Source organism: Vicia villosa, linkage group LG4 (assembly GCF_029867415.1).
Source record: "Vicia villosa cultivar HV-30 ecotype Madison, WI linkage group LG4, Vvil1.0, whole genome shotgun sequence".
Taxonomy (NCBI): Eukaryota; Viridiplantae; Streptophyta; class Magnoliopsida; order Fabales; family Fabaceae; genus Vicia; species Vicia villosa.
Window position 1 is genome coordinate 173,650,276 of NC_081183.1, and position 7,406 is coordinate 173,657,681.

Sequence of the window (7,406 nt, forward strand, 5' to 3'; positions counted from 1 at the left end):
CTTGTAAGGTGGTGGTGGAACATAAGGTTTCTCTTTTTCGGGTTCCACTTCGTTATTGTTCTCATCAGTCTTAGCAGTTTGTTCGTCGGTTGTTTTCTTTTGGGTTTCCTTTGGCTCTTGTTGTGACATGGGTACGTTTTGGGTTCTAGGATCTATGGGTCCATCGTAATTAGTTCCACTTCGTAGTGTTATCGCGTTCGCATGTCCTTTAGGATTAGGTTGTGGTTGAGCAGGAAACGTGCCAGCAGGGGCAGCAGTAGGTGCTTGTTGTTGAGCTACTTGTGAGATTTGAGTTTCTAACATTTTGTTATGCGTAGCTAAAGCATCTACTTTGTTCGATAGTTGTTTTAGTTGCTCGCTATTGTGGATGTTTTGATTCAGGAAGTCTTTATTGGTTTGTTGTTGGGAAGCTATGAAGTTCTCCATCATGATTTCTAGGTTTGACTTCCTAGGGGTGTTTTGAGCAGCTACAGGCGCTTTTTGGTAGCCAGGTGGTACAGCAGGTGCTTGTCCAGGCGCGTACAACGCATTGTTGTTCTTATAAGAAAAGTTCGGGTGGTTTTTCCATCCAGGGTTGTACGTGTTAGAATAAGGGTTTCCTTGAGCGTAATTTACTTGATCAGATGGGACTCCAGTCAAGAGTTGGCATTCAGCAACTACATGCCCAGTCAATCCACAAATCTCGCAGTTAGGTGCTACAGCGGCAGCGGTGGCTGAAGGAGTGATGGTCAAATTCTCGATCTTTTGAGTTAAAGCGTCTACTTTAGCGTTAACGCGGTCTATACCACTAATTTCGTACATTCCTCCTTTGGTTTGGGCTTTCTCTAGAGCGGCGCGTTCTCCTCCCCATTGGTAATGGTTTTGTGCCATGTTCTCTATGAGTTTGTATGCTTCATCATGGGGTTTGTCCATTAATGCTCCGCCAGCAGCGGCATCTATAGTCATTTTAGTGTTATATAAGAGACCACCATAAAAGGTATGGATGATCAGCCATGGTTCGAGTCCATGATGAGGGCATATTCTAAGCATGTCCTTGTAACGTTCCCAAGCTTCGAAAAGCGATTCGTTATCTTTCTGGGTAAATCCGTTGATTTGACCTCTAAGCATAGCAGTTTTGCTAGGCGGAAAGTATCTTGCTAAGAATACTCTCTTCAATTCGTCCCACGTAGTTATGGAATTGGAAGGTAGGGATTGAAGCCACGCTCTCGCTCTATCTCTCAAGGAGAAAGGAAAAAGGCGTAATCGAATAGCTTCGGAACTAACGTTGTTGGCTTTGATAGTGTCGGCGTATTGCACGAACACAGATAAATGGAGATTGGGGTCGTCTACAGGGCTTCCAGAGAATTGATTCTGTTGAACAGCTTGGACCAGTGAAGGTTTCAGCTCGAAATTGTTCGCTTCAATCGCAGGTGGTGCGATACTTGAATGCGGTTCAGCGCGCGAAGGAGCGGCATAGTCTCTAAGAGGACGAATAGCAGCCATCTCTAACTTCGGGGTGATTTGATTGATTTGATCAGTAAAAATCAATTCCTGATTAATCGGGATTTCTGCTACTTCGGGAAGGTTGCGAGCTCGACGTTTAACGTTAATGAAACATTCGATCTCGTTAATTCGTTGTATTAAGTCTCCTCCTTGTGAACGAGTATTTGGCATACAATCGTTCAAAAAGAAAGGGAAGAATTTTCCTAGTCTCTACGGTGTAACAGTGAGTTACGATATCGACTTAAATAGTCCCCGGCAACGGCGCCAAAAACTTGATCGCGACTTTACGTGTCTATAAATCTGATAACTGCAAGTGCACAGTCGTGTCGTGTAGTTTTAAAAGATATCGAATCCACAGGGACTATGAATCGATCTACCGTTATCTAAGGTTACTATGTAAAGCTAGGAGTACTAAAATTTCGATTGTTCCTAAGGGAAAGTGATTGTGAGAGAATAAAGAATAATAATAAAAGACAGGTATCAGTATGTATTTCGTTTAACTAAAGGTAATCCGAAGGTCCATTGGCTTTTGCATAATTAAATTAAAAATCTTTACTAATTGCAATTGGTTAAAAATCCTCGTCTCAAACTTTCGCTCTGTTGAGTCAGACTACTATCCTAATCCTAATGTACGCTTTCGCCATCCCATTAGATTTTAGAAGAGCTTTTTGGAAACAATGTAATTAATAAAATGCCTATTTTACGAGGTCGTTATCTATTTAAATCTCCTAATCTCAAACTTTCGCTCTGTTGACTCGGAACATGCTAATATCCCTAACGTACGCTTTCGCCATCCCGCTCGAGTGTAAAAACAATTTTTGAAAATAAATAAGTTCCAATTAGTTTTAATACGCTTTCGCCATCCTTAAAACTAATGTCCTATGTCTACTATCCAGTTAAAGATCTCAAACTTTCGCTCTATTGATTTTAACCTTTGACCGTCCTAATCCCTCAAACTTTCGCTCTATTGGTTTTAAGACTTACTAATCAAACTAGACATATAAACCAAAAATAAGTGATAATTAATAAAACATAATTTAAGCCAATTTATTTCGGACCCCTACGGTTAACTTACTTTACATACCGACACCTTTAGTATTTTAGCCAGACATATTAATACGATTAAACATGCATAAATCGGTTCGGTTCATAATAATAAGCATATTAAATGGCATATAATATATCATGCAAATAAATAATATAAATAAGGCGGTAAATAAAAAACCTGAATTAAAATAAATCTGGATTGAATTGAATCTTGAAGTACTCGAACTTCCACCACAGGTTGGCTGGATCGTTCTTCGGAATTTAAATGGCAGAAAATAAAAACAAGGAAAATAAAGCGATAAACCTAACGTAAGGCTAGATCTATGAAAAGTTCACAACAATTTCCAGTGTAGAAATCGTTGTGAGAAAATAGACGGTTAAATGAAAGCAGAATAAGGAAAAGCAGTTCGCGGTACAATTTCGGCAGCACTTCGTTGGCAGGAAATCGGACCCTTTGGAAGTGGGATAGCAGGTCCTATTTATAGGAGGAGGTTTGCAGTTGGAATCCGTGAATTGAGGAACTTTCTGCAGACTGGGCGTGGAGACGTGGGTCTCCGTTTCTTCAGGAAGACTTGAGACGTGCGTCTCAAGTGGAGAAAATCTTGGGGCAGTTGGAGACGGGCGTCTCCTCTTGGTGACGTGGCTGAAGAGAACGTGGAGACGTGCGTCTCCACTTGCTTGCAGGTCTGGGCCACGCGCCTTTTGATTCATGGTGGGCTGAATATCTCTTTTGGGCCTTTTGGGTCCTAATTGCACCCCTCTTTCGTTTCAGCACCCCTTTTCGTCTTTTAAGCATAAATATTGGTCATTTAAGCTCGATTTTCTTTCCTTTTCGCAAATAGTCGTAATTGAAGTGTAAAACCTGAAATAAAGCAAATACACGCGTAATATCATAATAAATTAACATAATAAACGGAAAATGCTATAAATATCTATGGATTTTAGGCTAAATATACGATATAAAATCGTGTTATCAGGTATTTGTTGAAAAGGATGGGGTTTGGTGATTTATGGGTGAAGTGGACGGAAGCTACCGTTTTTTCAAGTTGGATGTTAGTGCTTGTTAACGGGAGCCCTACTAAGGAGTTTAAGGTTGGTAGAGGATTTAGGCAAGGCAATCCTCTTTCGCCGTTTTATTTGTTATGGTGGCGGAAGGGCTTATCGGGTTGGTTAAAAAGGTAATCAATTGGGTGAATTTGCTAGTTTCTTTATTGAAGGTAAATGTTCGGTTGATGTAGTACAGTTTGCGGACGACACGTTATTGGTGGGTAACAGTGAGTAGAACGTTTGGACCCTTAAAGTTGTGTTGCGGGGTTTCAAAGTGGTATACGGCCTTGGCGTGAGTTTTCACAAGAGTAGTATCATCGGTTTTAATCTAAGTTTGCGTTTTCTTTTCGCGGCAGCTAATTTTTTGTCTTGCTGGTTGGAGGACAAATGTTTTAACTTTCTCGGTATCCCGATTGGTTCGAATCCAAGAAGAGTGTCGTGGTGACTTCCTTTGTTAACAAAGATCAAGAAGCATTTGGCTACTTGGAAAGGCAGATTCTTAAGTTTGGGAAGGCGGATTACTCTAATCAAATCAGTTTTATCTAGTTTGGCCATTTTTTATCTATCGATATTTAAAGCCCCGTCAAAGGTTTGTTACATGATAAAGCAGATTCAGAACAAGTTCTTGTGGGGTGGTTTCTCCGAGGAAAAGAAAATGCATTGGATTCGGTGGGAATCGCTTTGTTCTTCCATTGATAAAGGTGGATTAGGTTTTAAGAGTTTCAAAGAGTTTAATGCGGCTCTTCTTTTTAAGTGGAATTGGAAGATTTTACAAGGTACTAAATCGCTTTGCTCGGATGTTTTGGAGGCGATATACGGGAACTTGAAACACTGTATTTTATCAGGTGCTACTAGAACAGATTTTAAACCAAAATCTGTTTGGTCGGTGGACTTCCTTAAACATGAATCCAAATTTTCCTCTACTATATTGTGTCTGCAATGTGGCTTTTGTGTGGGCAGTGGGGTTGACACCCGTTTCTGGAGTGCTATTTTGAATGGTTCTAATAGTTTGATATGGGATTTCCCTGTGTTGTTCGTTGCTAGCAAGGAAAAGGATGCGGACGTGGCTTCAATGGGGTCGTGGGCGGAAGACGTTTGGGAGTGGGGCTCTTTTGGCATCCCTTCGGTGGTTTCCGAGGATGTCGCAGTGTCTGCTCAACAGCTTCGGCTTCGTCTGAATTCTGTTTGCACGCTCCCATCGGTTGCTGACGCGATTAAGTGGCTGCTGGATCGGGAGGCGAGTTACACGACAAAAAGTGGGTACGAGGTTTTGTTCAATTTACGCTCGGTTGATGGTCTTGATCACGACCCTTTATCGGTTGTTCGAGAGATTTGGAAAGCTCAAATTCCTTATAGAATCAAAGCCTTCAGGTGGAAATGTTTGTGGAATAGACTCCCTTCAAAAGATCATCTCTTCCGTAGAGGTATTATTTTCTCTTTAATTGATGCTTTGTGTTCCTTCTGTTCAGCTAAAGGTCGAATCAGTTACCCATATTTTTTTGGAATGTCCTTTTGTTAAATTGATTTGGAGGGACATTTTTTTGAGGTGTGGTTTTTCTTTCGAGATTGGTGGTTTATTTTGGTTATCCTTGAAAAATTAGTTTGTCGAAGGTAGGAAATTAGGGGTCTCGAAAGGCAATGTGTGTTCTATTTAGCTGACGGTGGTGTGGAGCATTTGTCGTAATAGGAACAACATTATTTTAATGGTTGTAAATTTTCCGTTTCCGACATAGGGTGAGAGATTAAATTGTTTGTTTGGAAATGGTTTCAGATTGAAAACAATTCTACTACCAAATGTAACTTTTACGAGTTTTGTAAAAATACCTTTGTTGTTTATTCGCTTAATTTTAGTTGGTAGGTTGTCTCAGACTTTGGTTCTCGATCTTTGTAAGCGAGTAAGAGTACCCGTAATACTCTCTTAATTTATCCTTTGCTTATTAAAAAAAAAATTAGTTAATAAAACATATTGTTTAAAGTACGAGAGAAAAATGGGCACATACCACATGAATAATCTTAAAACATTTAAAGAGAACATTTATTGACAAAAAAATTGGAATAAAAAAATTAAATTTCTAAAAAAATAGCTATTATTATTAAAAATTGAAAACAGAACGGTTTTTTTAGATGATTAGACCAAAAATTTAGGAAACAAAATTGTAACCAAAAATAAAATCTAGTAGAAACTTTGATTATTTTACCTTATCTCTACAAAATAAAAAAGTCAATCGAGAAGTGGTTATTTTAATAGAAACCACTCAAAAAGTTTTTATAAAAAGATTCACTCTATTGTGAAGTAATATTCTAGCAATAAATGCGCTTCAAAGATAAATCTCACATATAATTAAAGTTATTTTATTTTGAAAAAAATACTAATTTTTAATCTAATATTTTTTCTAAAGATTTTTGAAATTGTTTTCCTATAAAAGCAAAATACCATTCCTAATTAAATTTCATTCTTAAAACTCTTCAACTTAACTCAAAAATCACTCATGTCTTCCTCTAACGAATCGTATTCCATCCGTGTGGAAGAGTCAACCGAAACAATATCGAGAAATATTTGTTCACCCGAATGCTTCTACGTTAAGTTTCACCACATCCACTCTACTTCATCCGAACATTATTCCTTTTTTATTCCTCGTCGCGTCTTATGTGAATATGATGAATTTGAATCATTAGATCCAAATAGTTTATCTAATATCTGTTTGCACAATACTTTCTGGTATGTGCTGATTCCTTCTCAAGTGTTGCATGAAACTCTACTTCTTATGGCTGACTATGCTAGGCATATGGACTCTACTTCTTGTGAGATGGATGTATTCCTTGAAATTACTTCAAATGATGGAGATGGTATGAATATTTTTGATGAAGTGGATGATATTGAAACTCTTTCTTGTGCAATTTACTTAGAAGAATTTCGCAATGGATCAAAAAAAGACACATTTCGTACAAGGTGCAAGCATATTTTTCATCAAAAATGTGTTGATCAATGGTTTAGACACTGTTGCAATACCGATCGATCATATTCATGTCCAATATGTCGTTCCCTAATTTAATTATCATGTTTTTGATCTAGAATTTGATATGTTAGCAGAACATGTAGAATTAAATTGGTAGCTATTAGAATAAAATTTGGATACAATTTATTTAATAAAATAATTTTATATTAGGAAGAATTAGTTATTCCGTCAACTTATTCTGGTATACTGAAATTAAAGAAACATTTTAATTTTAATTTAAAATGAATACTTTCAATTAAATTCAAACATACATTGTACTTGTCGTACTTATTTTGCTCTTCTCTTGGATACTCTAAGTTTTGCGTGAGTTTTGAGGAAGTTTGAACACCCCTAAAATATAATTACAAAGATTAATTTATAATACCAATAAGTAACCATTTCGTGGCAGACTCTTTATCTATGTGTGTCACATGTGTGTCAACTTCCCAACTACTTCTCCATGATACCACGTTCTTGGACTTAGCTTAAAACAATTGTTACTTCATATTCGGTTCATAATACCTACCCACTTTGTACACGCTACTTTCTCCGCTTTATTCTTTTTGTCGACATGATCACTTTTTCTTCACAAAAATATTCTAAATCCAACAAGATGTCGACCTTCTTTGCACATCCCCTGGTGTCAAATCTAAGTCCCCTTTAGAAACGAATTCCCATGTGCTATTTAGCTGAATTTTGTCTATGTTGAAACCCCAACTCGAAACCCCAACTAACAACATTCTAACCCTCAGACGTCCATTTTTCAAACAAATAATATTCCATTTATTCCAAGAAATTTTCTCGCTTCCTCACTCCCTCCCCCAGAAAAAAGCA

At 37.8% G+C, this 7,406-nt stretch overlaps 1 non-coding gene across 1 annotated transcript; it reads left to right on the forward strand.

The window, feature by feature from the left end:
• Positions 1 to 1,000: 1,000 nt before the first annotated feature.
• Positions 1,001 to 1,107, forward strand: LOC131600796 (small nucleolar RNA R71). The gene has a single exon (XR_009283404.1). It is a non-coding gene; the product is annotated as a small nucleolar RNA R71 (small nucleolar RNA).
• Positions 1,108 to 7,406: the final 6,299 nt, after the last annotated feature.